Below are 19,569 nucleotides of genomic sequence, written 5' to 3'. Positions count from 1 at the left end.
AACATAAAAGTTTGTGCTGAAAAGAGAGTAGGAGAAATTGGACCAGGTCTGAAAGCAGGTGAGAGAAATAAATTCCAAGGAATGACACCTAGGTACTCTGCATATTGCTGATTTGAGGGCCTGAGAGCCCTTTTTTTTTTTTCTTGAGAATAGTGCAAAAAGTAACAATAAACTCACTATTAGGTATAGAAACTAACCAGGAAAGAATTCTGTCTTAGGTAGAGAAAAAGATACTAGAACACAGGAAGTTAGTACCAGCTGCAGGTTTATAAGAGAATAGAAGGCATTGATTTCACGTGGTATGGAGACAAAAAAAAATGTTAAATTTTTTAACATTTGAAACATCTGTTGAATGAATAAATGCATGAATGTCAAAAAATTAAGTACAGACATTCATTCCAAAGCCACAGAGGTAAATTATCTACCATCCAATGAACGAAAGATGAGAGAAGTAGGTAAAGCTTGATTGTTTTTCAATCATAGAAGCAATACATAGGAAGATTAATGTGTAGGAGAGTGATTATCAGTGCGTAGAATCTGAGAGAGAAAAAGGTGGCCAGGAATCCAGGAAGCCATGTTTGTAAGAAGTAAGAGATAATGAAGGTAGGAAAAACAGGAATGGAAAGGAAGACAGACATGAAGACGATATTGTAACAATAGAGCCAATAGGTCTTTGAACTGGTTTGATATGATGTGTGGGTGAATTTAGAACCATAGCTAACTCCAAGATCCAAGCATTAGTGACAGTGAGAATGGTAGCTCTGTTATTATCATAACTATGGCAAACTAGAGAAGGAACAGATTTAGCTAGACAGGCACGTAGTTAGTGAGGGGAGGAAAAATGATCAGTTCAGTTCGGGACATAATGAGTTTAAATATCCATCAAGTAAGATGGCTAGAAGATAATTTGTAACAGGGCTGTGTAATCTGAAAGGCCAAAACCATGGAAATTACCAAGAAGCAACTCTGGAGGAAAAAGAATGTAGGACACGGACATGAGAAAACCTTGGTGGGTAGTATTAAGGCGTGTTTATAGAAGAACAAGACATCTGTACTATTATACAAATCAAAGCAGAAAATCAAGAAGGAAGCACATTCAACATTGCCTAATGCGACGCAGAATTGAGAAAGGCAACAGGTGACTTGTTCACTGGCAACCTGAAATGGTAGGAGTGGAGTCAGGTTGTAATGGGCTAAGGGGGAGGTGGGTGCTGGCGTGAACACAGCATGTATAAATTGCTGGTTTTAAAGTTTGCTGTGAGACGGTGGTTTGACCGAGTGTGTAGTGAGCTAAATGGGATATAAGGTTCAAGAAATGTGAAATATGCAGGAGTAGGAACTACATCTTAGCTATTTTGTATATCCTGGGGAGCTTTGCACAGTTCTTGGCACAGGGAAGTCTCTTAATAATTGTTGAATTCATGAATAAATGAACAAGAAAACCAGCTGGAAAGCTATTTACTTTCTTGTCCAGAATCCTGAAACCCATTTCCTTGCAACTGTTTCAGGAACAGATAGCTTAAGCAGATCTAATTGCACTGTGATTCTTATTCATTCTAAAATCCCTGACTAGTACTTATATATGGAGGAAACATGAATTGCTGAGACACAACTTTAAGCAAATAAAAATCAGTCATATCGTTAAACACAATGCCGAATAGTTTTCTTCTAAACTATTGGACTGAATTAGATTCATTTTTAAGTATTGCTTCTTACCCGTGAATATGAATCTCTGTAGATTTGTATACATCTGCTTTGATCATAGCATTCCAAAAGTGTAATGTCCTAAAATAAAGGAATTGCTCTAAAACTTAAAGATGTACTTACTGTTGTACTATCTATCAATAGCTCAACTGGCTACCTTTGAATAATAGCATGATCAATCCACTGCCCTATTGCTCAAATGACTGGTTACATAGTACAACCAAACTGTTGTAGTTTCAGGGAGTCAAGAACATTTACATTTGTATTGAGCAAATAGCATGCTATTCATGACTTTGAGCTTGGCTAACTGATTATCTGAAAAGTGATTCATGATCAGCAACAACAAAATTATTTCATAAGCCTACAGATTTCCATAGGATACAATTTTTGAGGCTAACTTGCTAGATTTTGTCATTTTCTGTTACTTCTCATGCCATATACTGTATAAATATATTGAGCTTGGTTTGAAATATCTTAGAAGTTTTGACTAGACCTAGACTTAAATTTTAAGAAGTTAAATAACTTGCTAGTTGTAATAAATGTAAATGTAAAATGCAGTAAACTACTTTTGAAATGTATTAAAACGTAAATGTGAAAAGTGACATGCTAGCACATTCTAGAAATATAATTTATATTAAATGTTTTAAAATATTATCTTCAAGGTATTTGAACAAACATTAGCATATTAGTCTGGTCAGGCTGCCGTAACAAAGTGCCACAGACTGGGTGGTTTATACAGCAGAAATTTATCTAATCACAGTTCTGGAGGCTAGAAGTCCGAGATCAAGGTATATGCAGGTTTGGTTTCTTATGTGACCTCTCTCCTTGGCTTGAAGATGGCTCTGTCCTCCGTGTGTCCTCACTTGGCCTTTTCTCTGTGCAGCCCTGGTGTCTCTCTGTATGTCTTAGTCTCCCTTTATAAAGACATCAATTAGATGGATTAGGGCCTACCTCATTTTAACTTAATCATTTCTTTAAAGGTCCTATTTCCAAATATAGTTAACATTCTGAGATACTGGGGGTTAGGGCTTCAAAACATGAATTTGGGGGGGAAACAGTTCAGTCCATAGCAATGAGCCAAAGTATTGGTAGATTTTTCTGTTCATCTAGAAAGTTTCCTAAGTTTCAGACAAATGTGGAAAAATATGAAATATATATCTAGTAAATCTATTGTGGACAGCAAACAAAGAGGCCAGTGCATTGTAGTGATTGAAGGATTAGACTTGTAATCAGATAATTTGGATTCTAGTACCCCAATATACCAGGATATCAGAGTGGAATGATTTTTGGAAAAGCAAATTGGATTACTATTGTGTCAGGAAACAGGACATTGGCTATAGTCTCAATTCTGCAAGTATTCCCAGCAAGTTTCCTCTTATATTAATCATTATGAAATGATCAGTTTACTTCTTATTCAGGTAAATATAGTCTATAATTCAAACAGAAGTGAAAATAAAAGTTTATTATTCTAAATTTGTAGGTTTGTAATTATTAACCATCCTGCCAAATTCACATGTAATGCATTTAAATGAAAGCATGTAATATGTGTATCTTTTATAAGCCTTTTACTTTCCTTTGTGTTGTAGGCATTCCTAGTATGCAAAATAAATCATGCAAGTACCATGTACAATAATTGCTGTTTTAAAATTCTATCTATAAATTTGAAGTTATCTAAAATAGTCTATTAGAATATGTGGTAAACTTATTTTGAAGTGCCAGTAGTAGACACACAGTGTTTGGTGGGAATGGGAAAATAGGATTTTTGGCATGGACATCAAATCTGTTTAAGCTGTCTAAAGCTTTCTCTCTTGAGTGTCACCTCTATTTAGATGGCTCCAATGCACAGTGGCCACTGCAGAGGCTTGACTGTGCTTTTGACCCTGACTTCTGAATATAGTGATTCATTAAGGAGCAGGCACAGCTGGACCAATTAGAACCCATCTCTAAACTGAAACTTGGAGTGGATAAATATGACAGCCAAGAGTTGTGGAAGATAAGTCATGCTGGTGGCCGTAACCCAGAGAAAAGGCCCACACATCTCTGCCTTAAAAGTTCCCAGGGGGTGCCCTGGCTCCCACACTTCTGGAGGCTGGATAAGATGTCCCAGTGGTTTTGTAAAAAATTGCACATCACGTTTATTTCTTTCATTTTGCTAGTTTGGCTAAGATTGCCGACAACTAAAATAACATATGTCTATATATGTGTGTTATATATATATATGTGTTATATATATGTGTTATACGTGTGTTATATATGTGTATATATATGTTATTTATATATAACATATGTGTTATATATAAAATAACACGTTATTTTATATATATATATTTCTAATATATTCTCATAAAACAACAATTTTAAATTGTCCTGAGGCAAGTAATTGTTTCCCACTGAAATTCCCTCAGAATATTGACTTTCTTCCCCAAATGTATCATTATAATTTTACATTATAAAGTTGCTTATCTAAAGAGGAACATTATTGGAAATAAATTTAAGAAATACACAGGATTGTCAATCACGCATTGACAGTTTTTATAAATGGGTTATTACTAATTGGCTATTCAGAAGCTATACATTTTTTTATTGTTAGCTTATCATGATTTCTCTACTGAGACATAAGCAGCACTTTGCCATTATGGAGAATTAATGAAGTTGAGCTAAAAGCACCTTAATCTTGTCAGAAACATCAAGAAACCAGTCTAGTTTCAACCAACCCTGATGATTTTGTGCAGAAGAAAGTAGCTTCAGGAAGTCTTTTCCAGAAGAAAGTACTTTTGAGAAAGTTGGCATTTTCTTCACTGATGTTTTCAAAAAATGTGACTTCCACATAAAAGACAGGACTGTAGATATAATTCATTCTCTTTTAAATAAGTAGGCATGAATTATGTGAATGATAAACATAAGGCTACAGCCTTTGATTTGCTGAAAAGTGAGTGGCTGCCTGGAACCCTATAGCCAGAGGAAATAAATATGAAAATTTATAATAAAAATGTTTAAACATGGCTAATTTTCCCCTTTGTTTCTTATGAGGGAAGTATATGTATATTTTAAATCTATTTTATTTTTTTCACTTGGGGTTTACATTATTTTCAATGTTATTTGAGAATGCTTATTTTTAAGGCTCAACAGAAAGTGATAATGTTCATCTCATTTAATTGGTTAGCTTAATTTTATTTAGTAGCACTTTGCACTCAAAATTCATAAAGGGTTTTCACATATATACCTCTTTAAATTTCACATGTGACCTGAGTAGTATGTTATCCCCATTTTCAGATGAGAAGGTGTAACCAAGCAGAGTCAATGTTTCCAAAAATCATTGCTCTCTCTGACTCAGGTTTAAATAAAAATTAAATCCAATTCCATAAACCTGACCAAGGAAGTGAAAGACATATGCTGGGAACTATAAAACACTGATAAAGGAAACTGAAGATGATTCAAAGAAATGGAAAGATATTCGATGCTTTTGGATTGGAAGAATTAACATTGTTAAAATGGCAATCTACAGCTTTAATGTGATCCTTATCAAATTATCCATGACATTTTTCATAGAACTAGAACAAATAAACCTAAAATTTATATGGAACCATAAAAGACCCAGAATTGCTAAAGCAATCCTAAGGGAAAAGAACAATACTGGAGGCATAACCCTGCCAGACTTGAGACAATCTACAAATCTACAGTAATCAAAACAGCATAGTATTGGCACAAAAACAGACATATGGATCAATGGAACAGAATAGAGAGCCAGGAAATAAACCCATACACCTATGGTCAATTAATCTTCAACAAAGAAGGCAAGAATATACAATGGAGAAAAGACAGTCTGTTCAGTAAGTGGTGTTGGGAAAGCTGGACAGCTGCATGTAAATCAGTGAAATTAGAACACACCCTTACACCATACACAAAGATAAATTCAAAATGGCTTAAAGACTTAAATTTAAGACATGATACCATAAAACTCCTAGAAGAGAACATAGGCAAAAATTCTCTGACATAAATCATAGCAATGTTTTCTTAGGTCAATTATTATGTATATTCTTTCAGATTCTTTTCCATTATAGGTTATTACAAGGTATTGAGTATAGTTCCCTGTGATATACAGTAGGTTCTTGTTGTTTACCTACTTTCTATATAGTAGTGTGTATATGTTAATTCCAAACTCCTAAAAAAGAATGAAATAATGCCATTTGCAGTAGCATGGATGGATCTAGAGATTATCATATTAAGTGTAGTAAAATCAGACAAAGACAAATATCATATGATACCACTTATATGTGGAATCTAAAATATGACACAAATGAACTCATTTACGAAACAGAAATAGACTCACAGACATAGAGAACAAACTTATGGTTACCTAAGGGGAAAGGGGGTGGGGGAGGGATAAATTAGGAGTTTGGGATTAGCAGATACAAACTACTATATGTAGAATGGATAAACAACAAGGTCCTACTGTATAGCACAGGGAACTATATTCAATATCCTGTAATAAATTGTAATGGAAAGGAATATGAAAATATATATATATATATAACTGAATCACTTTGCTCTACACCAGAAACTAACACAACATTGTATTCAACTGTACTTCAATAAAGTTAAATAAATAAATAAATCCAATTCCATAACTTGGAAAAATATTGATTATCACAAGAAATCAATTAAAACAATGATATACAACTTTGATAAATTATTAAGTAATATGAAAATATTAATACTCAAGGATAGTAAGCAGCAAGAAAATTACTCCTTTCATATAAAACTATTAGAATCGGTAACACCATTCTGCTAGCAATTTAGCAATATTTTGAAAAGCATTGTAATTGCTTACTATTACTCAATAGTCCCATTAGGAATTTATCCTGAGAAAATAATCCTGAATCAACATTAGCTGTTGTCCAACAAAATTATTTATTTTTGTTAAAACTGTAAGACAATACAATATAGCTAATTAGATTACTATACATCATATATTTAAAACGCTATGCAATTATTAAAATGATTATGTAGAAACCTACTTAAGAACCCGGAAAGATGTTCATATTTTATTAAATGAAAATAATGATTTTTAATAGAGTGTGTATATATGTATATACACACATACCCATATGTATAGTATGTGTGTATATACATATATGTATATATATACATGTATATGTATAAACACACACATATATTCACGAATAAAATTGTATATCCGTAGAAAAAACATTTCAGGGATATATATCATATACTAGCAGAAGATGTTTTCTCTAGTCTGAAGACAGTTTTTTGCTTATCTATACTCTACATTTTCTGCAGTGAACATGAATCTCCTTTGTATTACAACCATAAAATTTACTTAAATTATTTCACTTATCTATAAATATAGTTATTTTTATTTTTATTTACTATTTCCTTTGAATGCTGTGAAGAGTGATGAGTTAATGGCTGTAGAGCATTTCTGAATATGTAGAACAGGAGTAAAAGTCTTAACATCAGTAATTAGTATGACTTCTTTTACAATTCAAGCATCGTAATAGATTAGACAGAAATGAGATTACAGTAAATTATGCTATTTTCCAGCTGTATTTTGTATGCTGACTATATTTTATGAGTTAGAATAGTCTCATAACCCTAAGTCAGCATCTTTTAGATACTCATTTTGAGGCTAAAGTCAGGGAATATCATAAAAGTTAATAATATTCTTTAAAAATTCATGTAAAAATATGTAAGTTATTCTAGATAGGATTTTATTTTGTCAATATCTTTTAACTTCTTTAATTAAATTTAAAGTAATGGCCTCACTTTATAGTATTAAAGATGTTAGTCATTATTGACAGTTTTGATTGTGTATATGGTGTATGTGTGTGTGTGTGCGCACACACATGGACTTATGTGTTTGCCTGGCCATAACTTCAGGTAAGATCCTGTCATGTCAGTATTGCAAATTTGTTCAGACTCCAAACCTTCCTTTTTCATTAAATTAACCAATCAATGTCCAAGGTGATCAATAGATTCTATAGCAGCTGACATGCTTTCAGCAGCAGTTTAGTAACAGGATTTGCTCACTTCCATGTTCCAGTTTAAATTGAATCAACTGTTTTTCTCAAAATAATATAATGGCCTCACTGTTTGAAGAGTTTTAAAAGTATCATTAGAGAAATAATATGTTATGTAGGTCAATAGTTTTATAGATAGAATTATAAAAATATATACCTGAAGTAATTTTCTGCATCATTATTTTAGAATATAGAAATATGCCTTTGCCATGGTATTTTATTTTACAAACCACCCCTAATATTTTTTTTAATATCCTGAGATTAAGAGTATCATTCTTAAGGGGGAAAAAAAAGAGAAGAGATTATCAAGGTTCATTTTAAAGCAAGCAATGGCAATTAATACCATGTGGTATGTTTTCAAAATTATGAGACTGTCTTTGCTTCTTAGGTTCTATACCCTGGAAATAACTTCCCAGTCTACTGTTTCCATGGCCCATGGTTTCACCCTCTGGGAGGGTTTTCCTTTTCCAAGATGTTCCTTAGCCACCCGAAAGCAGGTGTTTAAAAATATGCCTTCCTCAGGAGCTAAGCAGACCTCTCAGCCTGTTTCCTATCTATGTAATTTTCGGTCCAATGGTTGTCTTTAAGTTTTTAACTCTTTTGATCCAGACTAATAGGTTTCATGTACAGCTCACAACTTTCAAAAACTTGGTTGTCTTTTTAATCCCTTAACTCTAATCTGCTCCATGTGCTAACTCATAAATCTTGTTGAGATAATGCCTCTCTCTCAACTTAATTACCAGTATCTAGACCTTATCAGGCTTTTTTTTTCTTTTTAAATCAGGGAGAACCATGGCTTTATTATGTAAATCCAACTAAAAAGATTTACTGGCTGCCAAATTAATCAATTCAAAAGTTTTAATAAAGCTTGTGGTAGCCTAGCTAGCCCTTGAGTTAATATTTCAGCCTTTGCCCTCAAAACATTTCTCAATGAGTGGAGATGAGAAACAGTTGATTCCTTTAATCCTACAAGATCTGAATCTTGAGGATCTCTGTATTCACTTTCATTTCTCTTTGCAAAAAAGCCGTTTGTGTGTGTGTGTGTGTGCATGAACTCATCTCTTCTTGTAACTTTGTCAAATATAGCCAATAGCATTTGACACACTAATAACATTCAATTTCCCAGTCTTTTTATCTTAAACCACAAGCTGTTTTGGTGTGTTATCAGTTTACCCAGTGTTTCACCACTGTATAATATGGGTTGCCATCTTTCTAGCTCAACAACTATTCTCTAACCTGGCCTAGGAGATAATATCATATATTTTAGGGTTTTCTTGTTGTTGTTGTCTTATGGCAATGCTGTATTTTCATAGCCAATTTATGTAATAAGTCTTCTACCTCAACTAGATTTTATTGTGATAACAAATGACCCAGAATCTCAGTGGTGGCTTAAAACAACATAGTTTTACCTCTTGTTTACATTATATGTTAGCTGTGGAACTTAGTCTTGTGCTTCTTCTTCATTCTGTAATATAACTTGAAGGTTCAGCCCTTTTCTAAGATTTGTTGTTGTGAGGCAGAGGGAAAAGAGAAATTGTAGAATGAGGTGACAGCTCTTGAAACTTCTTCTTAGAAATGGCGTATGTTTTCTGTCCCCAGTATATTGGCAAGACACAGAATCAAGACTAATGTCAATGGGTAGGTAGGGTGGGGAGGTACAATCCTCTTATAGTCCTCTTATGGGCAGTAAATGATTAGAAATAATTGCACAATCATCTACACTCTCCCCAGATATCAAGAGAATGCAAATTAAGAGAGAGATACCGTTTTGCACCATCTGATTGGCAAAAAATCCAGAATGTTGATTATGCCAAGTATGTTGGAAGACATAGGAAAATAGGAACTGTCATTCACTGCTGTTGAAACTATAAATTGATTTAATCACTTTAGAGAAAAATTTGGTAACATCTAGTAAAGCCGAAGAATATATAATCTATGATCCAGAAATTCCACATTTTTCCAGCAAAATTTTCCTAGATGTATACCTGATAGCATGTGCAAAGAGGTTTATCGTGGCATTATTTTTAAAAGCAAATAGTTTTAACCAACTTAACATAGAAATTAAGCAATACAGAACCAGCAATATAGAAACCAGCAATATTGAAATGGATAAACTATAGTATTTTCATATAATGGAATGCAAGACATCACTTGCAATGAATAAACTACATTTACATAAATCAGCATGGATAACTCTTAAGAACACTATTGTGGGGAAGAAAACAAATTTCATGGTGAGGTTACCTGCCACCATGACGTTATTACAATTCTGTTTTGCTGAGGATGATGCTGGAAAGTGTTCTACAGGATGTCTATAAAGTCTGGAAACATGTAAATATAACACCATCAAGGACAGCTTCTATCTGTAAAAAATAAATAATATTATCTATGTTTTCAGACTTTATGGACACTATGGTATGAGATGTGCCAACAGGTATGACTGAAGATCATCAGTATCACACAGTTCTTTTTAAATACTTGTTTTAAATTGTTTAAGAAATACACCTTAGGAAACAAAAACATGCTTTCAGAATGCAGAATCAAGCAGGTCCTAGGAAATTTAGGTCAAGTTGAGTGTTGTTGCCTAAAATAATATTATCGTTACTTATGTAGGACAGCGAGCAGTGAGATTAAAAACCATCCTACTGTAGTTTTTTAAGTCATTTTCTCCAAACAAAATTATAATGCTTTTTTAATGCTTTGAGCATTTCCATGTCGTGATTTAGGCCAGAATGCGTAAGGTGAGGTAGAATAGAATTCTATCTCTTTAGAAAGATGAATGTAGCCTCAGAAATATTCTATATCTCTCTCCCCACTTTTCATAACAGGTCCTTAACTTTTAGCCTATATATCCTCTCCAGTTTGGAGATTGGAAGTTATTATAGTTCGAACCAAGAGAAGCTCAGAACTATCATAGGTCCATTTTTCTCCATTTCAAATTTTAGGCCATTGTGTGGTCTCTACTTAGTTCAGAAACTTTAGCTTCTATCAAATAAACCATTTTTACTTTTACAATAAAAAAACTCTCCAATATTTTAAAGATACTAGTGAATTTGCTGAAAATTTCATGTGCTATTCTAGGAGTTCAGGGTTTCACATTCTAACAGAGCTTCCTTCACTGTTGGTGACAGTGTATGTGTAATGGATGAGGACCTGAAATCACCTGAATAGATGTACCAGAATCCCTCATAAGTTGACTCAAGAGCTACCTAGAAGCTGATACTAGGGAGAGGTCATGGGCGTGGTCAGTAGATACTTCCTATGAGGGTTTGAGTAATTTGAATATCCCTAGAGTCTAAATGATGACATAATACAGTTCTGAAAAGAACAGTATACAACAGCCAAATCTATACTTGTAGCAGATGCTATATTGTCCCAGTCTTTCTCTTTTAGCACTTTAGAATCCACTGGCCCCTTGAGGCTAGATTTTACTTTGTGGGGAATTAATGTGCCCAGGAGCAGGCCTCAATGAATGACTGATGAGAATTGGTACATTAATACCCCAACTTTCCCCACTCTCCTTAGGTGGGATAATTTTGAGGTGTGTGTGCTACTCTGGCCTTCATGGTTTCCCCAGCTGGATTAAACTCCAGTCACCAGGTTGGTATCTGGCTTAAAACATCTTTATGTGCTGCCTTCACCTCTTATTTCATTTTCCCCATATTACATCAGACCTCCTTCCCTTTCCAAATAAACAACTTTTACTGAATTCTTGTTTCAGAGTCAGTATCTCAAGGAACCCACATTAAGATAATATCGTTGCCTTCTTTATTCTTACTCAGCTTTCTAAAACAGTTTTAAAGGATTTGATTGCAGTCCAAAGGGAAACAAAAGAACTCTTCAGCTAAAAGACACCTTTAAGGTATCCTAGTTTCTGAAAACATTGCTGAAGCTGTAGGGAATCATACCAAAAGAAAAATCTGTCTGTGACTGTTTAAATTCCACTGGTGCTATCATTTATATCTGACATACCTTTGATTCTGGATTCAGCTTAGCTGCTAGCTCTCATCTGCTTGCTATCCCAACTTCCAGCTTCTGAATTCTACCCCAATAACTACTGAACTCCCTAGCCCTGGCTCCACTTTTGCCAAGTCTGCACAAGGTATGACATAAATAGCACTCTGGATTGCTCAGCGGCAATGTAAGAGGACCTAAGGGGATAGGGTTAAACTAGTAAGCACTATGCTGTGGCCCATTTAATTCTTGAGATATTCATTTGGCTGAAGGAACCAAAACCAAAGTTTACATAAGGATAAAAAGCAAAGTTAATAGAATGGAGATTTTTGTACCATTATTTATTTTCTTTGGCCAATGAAATTCTTGAAATAACAAAGCTATTTATGATGAAAAAATCATTAAAGCAAATACTTAACATTGAAAGTGACAGTATCTGGACATGTTTTATATGAGTGAAATCAAAATTAGGGAAACAAGATAGTTTTCACTGGCTTGAAAGTTAGTATTTATATATATATATGTAATTTTATCCCTCTTGAATGGTGACTGTGATTCAGAAGGGTCAGGCATTTATTCAGCCTGCTCTCACCGCTGCTCTCTCTCCAGCTGGCCAGGCAAGTCTACTGCTCTTGCTTCCTGAAGGAGTTTGCTTAATTACAGTTGAGCAGAGTTCACTGGCCAAGCAAAACACCCACAGCCTCTGAGGTACGGGGGGCTGTTGGTACAGGCAGATATGAGACAAGGAGAAAGTTAGAGAAGAGAGTTCTCCCAGCTCCTTTCACCTTAGCCTGTGACAAGCATCTTGTCTGAAAAGAATAATACAATAATGAATTTGATTTTTTTTTTTTTATTATTGTTAAATCCTTGATGAGCCATGACTGAAGGCTATGGCTGCTTTTGCATAGAGTGGGACATGAGTGGGGTGGTGAAACTAAGCAAGGCAGTTATCTAGATGCTGTCGTTCTTAATCGCATTCGTAAATGTAGAGATGGGTTTAAGGGGAACACACATCTCATGTCATGGCACTTGTCAGCCCTGGCTGTACATTAGAAGAACCTTGGGAACATTGGGGAACCACCCCGTCCACCACCACCACCAGGATTCTGATTTAATTGGCCTGGGGTGTGACCAGGGCATCAGGCGTTTTCAGGGTTCCTTAGGTGATTCTAATCTGCCTCTGCGGTTGAGAACTACCTGTGAGAGGATTGGATTTAGAGCAAGACAATCCGAGTTCTAATCCTGGCTTTGCCACCTTTGTCAGACTTAACGTCTGTGGAATTATATGACTTCTTCAAACAACTAATGTTTAATTTCAGATATTGGTACATATTTTAAAATATAAGACTATAAATATGAACCTGATCATTGTCTCTGACCTCAGTGAATTCATTAGCTAGTGCAAGGGGCTGGAGATGACCACAAGTTAACTTGAATAAAGAGCTTTATTGATATAAACAAATCATGGAGAACAATGGCAGCAAGCATTTGCCTTTTTTTTTTTTTTAACATCTTTATTGGAGTATAATTGCTTTACAATGGTGTGTTAATTTCTGCTTTATAACAAAGTGAATCAGCTATACATATACATATATCCCCATATCTCCTCCCTCTTGCATCTCCCTCCCACCCTCCCTATCCCACCCCTCTAGGTGGTCACAAAGCACCAAGCTGATCTCCCTGTGCTATGTGTAGAAAAATCTCAATCTCATTAAGAAACTATGATATGAGCTCAACCTCAGATAAGGGTATTCTAGGCTAAGGAGCATCATTTACAAAGGCTCTGGAGAATGCAGAGTATGTTTGGGGGAAAAAAAGTAGTTTAGGGTGGCTGTGTTGATTGACAGTAAGTAAGAAGTTATGAAGCCTTCCCAGGACCAGATTGTGAAGGGTCTCAATACCAGGTGCTCACTCAAGTATAAGAGGAATTCCTTAATAGAAATTTGATAGTAATGTCAAAAAAATATTGTGTTTTACATTTTGAGAAATATGTCCCAGTTGCCCTCTAGGCTCCTACCTGAGTCCATGCTACAGAGAGGTTTTAATTGGCAAAACCAGGAACCAAACTCAAGTCTGTAAGCAGAATCCATGAGGTCTTAACCATAGCACCATATTGCCTCAGGCTTCTCATGTATATTTTAATGAGATAAATCTTCTCTACCTTATAAACTATCTGTGATTGATAGACTGAAATGGTGCCTGTATGATGTTTCACCACATGCCTGGTATATATTATATGCTCAGTAGATTATAAATTTCTGTCCTATGGTGCTTTCAATCTGGCAGCCTCTATACCTGTGTGTCCTCTAGCAATGCAAGCATGCACACTCAGCATTTTTACCTGTACTGCCTAGTTACACACTGACTGTCTAAATTACCCAGATTATTAGTATAATTTTTCAGTCATCTCATCCAATTTAATTCAGTAGCTATTTACTGAAAGAATATCAGTGCTCAGCAGACCATGTAGGAGGCCCTATGTTAGGTGTAAGAGGATACAAAGATGAATATGGCATACTCTTTGCACTTCAGGAGCCTGCGATCCAAAGGTTGAAATAGGTATATTCATAAATATCGAATACAAGGCTAGTGTGGACATAGCTTTGATTGCATGCCAGAGGCAGAGATAGGGCAGACGTGAAAATCTGACAGTTCTGTGCAGTTTATTTTTAATTAGGCTGAAGTATAGTGGCTGGTTTAAGTTGGAAACATTTTGCAAACGGCCTAAGTTACTTTGGTTCAGAAATTACACATGAATTATAATCAAATTGCATCTTAGGAAGTAGAGAAAACGTCTAATTTCTGATTGCTCAGTTTGTGGATTTTAGCTAGTTTTCAATCACCAAGCAAACAAAAGCTAATTTATCAGTTGGACAATTGTACTGCATTTCAACATGAGTGTATCTAAGATACCAAGATGTATTTTATGGAATTTGGTAAATGAAAATTTCATTTCCTCCAATAAATTATCAAGCAGTAACCCTTGTCAGTTTTTCTAAAGTCTCTTAAATCACTGAAGTAGTTTACTCATTAAACACATCTATAAATCTGACAACACTGAAAAATTGTCTTGGGGTATCTTTTTATTAGCATTGGTCTTGTTTATTTCCTCAGTCTTAAATATTTTATTAAATATTTAGATTCTTTTTCATAGTTACAGTCAATATAGGAAAATTGAAAGTTACCTGAAGCCTAAAATCTATTAATACTTTTTACAAAAGTCGAATCCTTAATTGGGATACTCTTATCCTCTCTAAAATTGATGTAAGTTACCTGATTTACATTAGCTTATCCTCTAGAGAAAATAAAACATACAACCAGTGGGGCATGATTTATTATTAAAGAAAAGTAACCATGTTAAAAATTTTATTATTTACTTAGGTAATATACTTGAAAGGAAAACGCTCAGCAAGCGAATATTAAGTTCACTTTAGTAAATTAATAACCTTTTTTTTCTAAAGGAACAGAATTATCTTCTCTATATAACACTAAAATATTGTAATTAAACTGCTTGCGTCCTTCATCGTACTGCCCTGCCTCAGTGTTCTCATCTGTAAGGCAATAATACATATTGAGTAGAGCTAAATCTGGCTTCCAATCTTAATTAAGAAAGTGCTGTTATAAGCAGCAACGCATAGCTCTTACATTTCCCAATAACCAATACCCAGTGAAGACATAAATTCCTCACTGCCTGAATTAATGCTGGCACATAGGCACATAAGGACCAGAATCTTCATCACTAGCTCATAATTTTTGATTGCTCCTCACTGCCAAGTTGCTCTAACTAGGCACTCTAATGCATACACACATAACCAAACATGCTGACGCTGTTGCTTTTACATCTGAGGGTTCCACATGAGCAAAAGATAAAGCCTCAAGGAGATGACAGAGTAATAGAGAAAATTGCACTTTATGAAGTTAGGAAGATAACTGAAAGGCTAGAGACATAAATGAATATTTCCCCTCAGACAGAACTGTTATATACTCTTTATGCTAGAAACTCCTTTATAATATTCAAAAAATAGCCTCTCTTTCTGTGAACGAAGATCATGTTTGGTATAGAACTAAGAGAAAACTGTTGAAATTGGGAAAACTCTGAAGAAGTTTGAGGTCCAAGCTCTAGTAGGGGCATCTTGAGGGTATATTGGAGAATGAATATTAAGGAACATATCTTCTATAGTGAATAGTGATAACAATTTACTGATAATTGAGCTGAAAGATAGTTGAACATATATTGACCATAAGAGTCATAGTCGCTCATTCAACAAATACTTGAGTAAACTCCTATTGCCGAGTTCTATTCTAGGCTCAAGGGATAAGTCATAAATAAGAATGATGTTTCCTACTCTCAATAATAGCAATAAAAATTAAACTAATAAATGAGCAAAATAAATTCAAATTGTAGTAATATTATGAAGAAAATAAGAACATGTGGTAAGAGAGAGACTGGTTAGAGGATCAGGCCTAAAGCACAAATATCTTTGGCGCATTCCAGAAGGAGCAAGAAGGCCAGTATGACTGGAAAAAAATGAGGGTGGAAGAGAGGGACTGAAAAGGGTAGGAACGGCCAGATCTTACAGAACCATCCTTTAGGCTCTGTAAGGAATTTTATTTTATTAAAAATATAATTCTAGCAATTAGAGAGGTTAAGCAGTAAAGACACTTTAGAGTCTCTGCTTTTAAATGCTGGCTTAGTTTTTTAAAGATCACTCTGATCAAAACTATGTTGTAAGGTGGTGCGTGCAAAAGTTGAGTCATTGGAGTAACTCAAGCAAAAGATGACGGTGATGTGGACTTGGGTATTAGCAGTGGAGAGGGACATATTTAACATCTATTTTGGAGTTGGAGCCATAGGAATAAAATGATGTGCCTGCTGGAGGCAAAGTTAGGAGACCACATAAGACTTTTGACATTTATACAGATTGTTTGTAAGACTGGAGAAGTTGCCACGAAACAAAGTATGGTGCCCAAGTTTGAACAAAACGATAGTGTCCCTGCTCCAGAATACTACAGGTGGCTCTGATTATGAGACTTCAAGGAGGAGGAAAGAGATTAAAGTCCAGAAAAAAGCTAGTGAAATGTTTAAGGGGTAGAGATCTGAGGAATGATTGTGTTGTGGAGGAAAAATGCCAAACCAGGGATTTGGAAGGCTTGAATTCTAAGTCCAGCTCTCTTACTATCCCAATGTGTAATTCTGAGGAATGAGCTTTAACTTTCTAAAGTTCTGTCTCCCCCTTTGTAAAAGAGGAGTGCTGTTTTAAAATGTACTATTTTGTACTAGGATACCCTGGAGAACAAAGGGAGCTAAAGGTTTTTCCACACCACATGTCATCTATGAGCAGATTTTACTTCTGCAGAGCACAGCTGCCCATCCCAGGCTCCTTCTGCTTGGGCTCCCATGGCTTTCCTGCACACTGGACAGGGTGACTGTATGGCATAGATTGTGATCCAGGGATTTTCTTTTTTTCTGTACAAATTTGTTTTAAAAAAAACTCATTGAATTACAGAAAAAAAAAAAAAAAGGATCATCTCTGTAATCACTAATGTCTTAAACATTTCATAATCCCTCCTAGTGTTTGGCTTTGGAAAAATGATTTGAGAAAGGCATGATAAAAGTGTATACAACTGTGTATTATACATTTTTTTCACTAAATGACAGAATATTTTAAACCTTGAAAAGAGTCTAGAACGTCAAAAAGAGTAAATTTTATCCATATGAAAAGTAATACAGTTTTATTTAAGAAATAGTGAAATTATGAAATATTTGCCTATGTATTAGATAGCTATAATTCTCCAAATAGTACGATTTCTTAGGTTTTTAGGCTTCAAAAATGTAAAGATACATCACTTAGTTAGATAATATCATGGTTTTTTTTCCCAAGAAAAGTTGACTTTATTTATTTTAGATAATATCATGTTTAAGGGAATCATTACATAGCACCTACCATGGGCCAGATACTAAGTGCTTTAGAAATAGTAACTCAATTAATTCTCAAGATTCCTCTACAAGCTAAGTGCTGTTTTTACAACTATTTCATAGATGAGAAAATGAGATACAGAGAAATTAACTAACATTTCTGAGGTCACAAAGTTAATAAGTGGATGGATCAAGATTTGAATCCAGGGTATCTGACACTAGGATCTCTGCCCATAAATGCTGCATTATATCCTAGGATGGTAAAGGAAGACCTTTATTCTTTCTTTAAGAATTTAACATAGAGAAATAACTCCTGGTTTCCTATGATAAAGTATTCTCCATCATTATGAGAAAAAGAAAAGAAACTCAAATCCCATAGGAAGGAACTGTGAAGAAATAAAAACCATTTATAAAGCAAAGACTTTTTGTGCACTCAGCAGAGTTGATTGAATGAACTGAGTAAACAGTCTTATGTTTGTTGAGGTAATCCAGTCTGGAATACGATTCAAGAGGATTCACTTGCAAGAGGAAGATTTTCCCTACTGATCTTTAAGGTGAATTGATTGGAAGATATGATCTTCCTACAGGATAGGAAGAGAAGGGGAGAAATGTTTGGTGGATATGTTAAAGATCTATCTAACAGGCTTAAATTTTTCTTAAAAGTACACATAAAAATTGGGCAATGACATGTAATATAATTCTGTTATAAATCTTGCACTTACATCAATCAATAAATAATGTTACAACAAAATTAAATTCACTTGTCTCAAGCAACAACTTTTATTCCACTGAGTTAGAAAATGTGTAAAGACTTCTTTCTCCTTTTTTTTTTTTTAATTTTGTTTCATTTGTTTTGCTTTATTATGAGGGAACATAAAAGTTTAAAAATACTGAGTATAAATAGTTGGATACAGTCAGACATTGCAAAACTTAAACATGTTTGTTAAATTCTCAAGTGCTTTTGATATGTAAGAATATATTTTATTAAGTATAATTATAGTATTATACTATGAATTTTTTTTTTTTTTTTTTTAATTTATGGCTGTGTTGTGTCTTCGTTTCTGTGCGAGGGCTTTCTCTAGTTGCGGCAAGTGGGGGCCACTCTTCATCGCGGTGCGCAGGCCTCTCACTATCGCGGCCTCTCTTGTTGCGGAGCACAGGCTCCAGACGCGCAGGCTCAGTAGTTGTGGCTCACGGGCCTAGTTGCTCCGCGGCATGTGGGATCTTCCCAGACCAGGGCTCGAACCCGTGTCCCCTGCATTGGCAGGCGGATTCTCAACCACTGCGCCACCAGGGAAGCCCCTATACTATGCATTTTTAATTCTATTTGTTGGAAAATGGCAATTCATTTATGATATACATGACTGGGATATTTGGTTTAACTATTACAGCTGATTTCCTGACTATTTTGGGAATAGGAGAGTTTCTTTCTTGGGCATTGTAAATTTTTGTGGAATGACTGACCTTAAAACTTATGGATCTAGTCTTTATCCATTGCTTATCATGAGGTAGGAAACAACTAAACACATTATATAAATTATATTGCACATCATCCCAACAGTTAGGTCTGTTCTCATCTCCATTTTACAGATGAGTAAATTCAGAATTACAATGGTTAAATAACTTACCTAAGGCAATATATTTCAAGCAATAGCATTTGAATATAAGATTTCTATGGCAAAAGCCCCAAATTTTATCCACAATGATAGTCAATATCATTAAGTGTATTAAATATATTTAATAAATATGTTTAAACTGTACTTAATCTCTACCTTGTTCTTTGTCCACACTATTTTTTAAATCATTTCTCTTCACAATGTCACGTTTTCCTCTTTTCCCTGCTACCACCCATGTTTAGTTGTTAAATATTTCTTAGTCTCCCACCTGGTCCTCTCACTTCTTGTCTCACATCTCTTTAATACATTTGGTGCACTGTCAGAAGACTCCAGTTTA

At 34.8% G+C, this 19,569-nt stretch overlaps 1 protein-coding gene and 1 long non-coding RNA gene across 2 annotated transcripts in view; one reads left to right on the top strand and one right to left on the bottom strand.

The window, feature by feature from the left end:
• The window catches only part of EPHA6 (EPH receptor A6), an 870,129-nt gene that overhangs the window by 315,972 nt on the left and 534,588 nt on the right, over positions 1-19,569 (top strand). The gene's annotated exons all lie outside the window — the stretch shown is intronic.
• LOC309660153 overlaps positions 18,619-19,569 on the bottom strand; it is a 639,313-nt gene continuing 638,362 nt past the window's right edge. Inside the window, exon 2 of the long non-coding RNA XR_014263213.1 lies at positions 18,619-18,739. This is a non-coding gene — a long non-coding RNA (uncharacterized lncRNA). The remainder of the gene's footprint in view (positions 18,740-19,569) is intronic.

The sequence above is a fragment of the Balaenoptera physalus genome (genome assembly GCF_965194825.1).
Source record: "Balaenoptera physalus genome assembly, chromosome: 4".
Taxonomy (NCBI): domain Eukaryota; kingdom Metazoa; phylum Chordata; class Mammalia; order Artiodactyla; family Balaenopteridae; genus Balaenoptera; species Balaenoptera physalus.
The sequence above is the reverse complement of the archived record's forward strand: the minus strand, read 5'-3'. Positions and strand labels throughout refer to the sequence as shown.